The sequence below is a fragment of the Athene cunicularia genome, assembly GCF_003259725.1.
Source record: "Athene cunicularia isolate RWA chromosome 2 unlocalized genomic scaffold, athCun1 chr2_part1, whole genome shotgun sequence".
NCBI lineage: Eukaryota > Metazoa > Chordata > Aves > Strigiformes > Strigidae > Athene > Athene cunicularia.
The window spans coordinates 25860318-25862713 of NW_020799095.1; positions in this window are offsets into that span (position 1 = coordinate 25860318).

Here is a 2396-nt window from a genome sequence, read left to right on the forward strand (position 1 = left end):
GTATCACACAGTCTGTGTGCTTTGCAAATGCTCTAATACATTTTCCACTGTCCCTGGGAGACGGAGAAGTGTTTTCCCCTATTTGAAGTGTACACTAATTTTAAGTGCTTGGTCTAAGACCCCAGGACCTCATGGTTCAATGGATTCAGTAGTATGTAAAATGCTCTGCACGTTCGAATGTTTCTTTAGCTTCAGTTACTGCTGTGCATATTCAGCATTTCTGCCGATCAGGATTTATGGGGTATCAAGTCAGCCACCCAGAAAAGGAGGAACGTACACTACAACCTTTTCAGCTTTTGTAAGGAGTGGGGCAAAGACTCCACAGGTCGCTACCTTCCCCTGCTAGCTTTTTCTTGAACCTTATTTTTTCTTACCCTGTTTTTTCTTGAACACTAACAAGGACTAATAAGTCCCCTGAGGGAGAGAGGGAGTATAGGAAAATATATGATCATAAAATTAAAGACTATGAGAATACATATGTATGGAAAAAGGAATTTATATTGCACAGAGTTACAGTTCCAGCATTTCTTATCTTTTAAGTGTCTGACTTTACAGTCCTAATAATAACCTTTTAATGCAGGTATGATTTTGTGTTTGCATAATAATACAGCTAAATTTGATTTAATTCCAAGTCATGCAGGGAAGTAAGAAGATTGATGCCCAGAAAGTTTTTGTGATGGAATTTTACTAAAGAATGAATGTTATGTAACATTTCAAACACACCAAGATCCTTCAAGATGAAGTGTGTGATATAAATGTAAAATATTTGCAAACTATAATTTAGCAACTGTTTTAAAATCACAGTCAGTATTCCAACCTCTTACATGCAGTGGGTGAGATCCTTTGTCAGCTGAGAGCTAAGGGCAGTGAATGTGAGATTCATTAAGTAATTATATAGGAACATTAATTTCAAATTAATTTCAACAGTTGTCTTAGACATTAGCAACCAAATTAGGAGACCAAAGGCAAACAGTAATGCAGCTTAATACTTTTAATAAATGAAGGCATTTGAAGTGATTTACATAAATCAGATGATAAGCCCTCATTTAATGGGCTTCCAAATGCTCCCCACCTCCCCTTCCCGTTCACCTTTGCATGTTTCCAGGATGTGGCCATGCTGGGAGAGGTTTTCTTTGGAGATCTTTCCTGGAGATGTTCCAGCAATCCATTAGCTGAGGAATGCATGAAGTGTGGAACATAGGAATGCTTTGGGGGGTGGGGGAGAGAAGACAGGCATTTTGGAAAGGAGCATCTACAGCCTGACAAGGGTGGGAATGCGGTGGAGAGAGGGAGGTTTGGCAAAGGTGTAAGCGCAGGAGAAGTTAGGCTTTCTAGTTAAGAAAGTAGGGCAACAGGTGGAGGTGTGTGTGTGGTGGGAACAGGGAGTGGACTGTTGTCTGGGTGTGGGCTGCTGGGTATTCTCCCCTGTTGTGGAAAGGAGATTCGGGTCGCAAAGAGGTTGACATCGCCATGTGTTTGGGGACCTGACCTCACCAGCTCATCCCTCCGCTGAGCCCTGCGACTCTTGGACGTGGTATCATTAGTCTGAGCCATGCCAGTGTATGCCTACCTGTCTACAGCTCTCCTCTGCAGGAAGACTGAGGCGGCATTCTGCAGCGTGTGACTTGATCTGGCCTAGATGCTGAGGATGGCCTAAGGCAAAGCACTGTTCAGCTAACTCAGGAAAGCTCTGAAGGGTCCATGAGTGCTAATGAGTTTAGTGCTCTCGCTTTACCTTGATCCTTAAGAAACAATATGCACATAAGAAGAAATGCAAAGTTACAGATAAGCACACAAAATGGTGAGCAGTCAGAATTAAGGCTGTCTAGAAAGCCTTCAGTTCAGCTCTTTTGTCTCAGGAAAGGCGTTTTCCCATCGGGTCCTTGCCTCCCTCTGTTAATTTGCACAACAGCACCAGCCGCTTCCCTAGAGACTTTGTGCTCCTGGGTCACAGTGTGTCCTGTTCCCCGCTAATTGTGCTGTGTCCAGGCTGTACTGTACAGAACGAGTAAGTTTGGGTCTCCGTATCACACAGTCTGTGTGCTTTGCAAATGCTCTAATACATTTTCCACTGTCCCTGGGAGACGGAGAAGTGTTTTCCCCTATTTGAAGTGTACACTAATTTTAAGTGCTTGGTCTAAGACCCCAGGACCTCATGGTTCAATGGATTCAGTAGTATGTAAAATGCTCTGCACGTTCGAATGTTTCTTTAGCTTCAGTTACTGCTGTGCATATTCAGCATTTCTGCCGATCAGGATTTATGGGGTATCAAGTCAGCCACCCAGAAAAGGAGGAACGTACACTACAACCTTTTCAGCTTTTGTAAGGAGTGGGGCAAAGACTCCACAGGTCGCTACCTTCCCCTGCTAGCTTTTTCTTGAACCTTATTTTTTCTT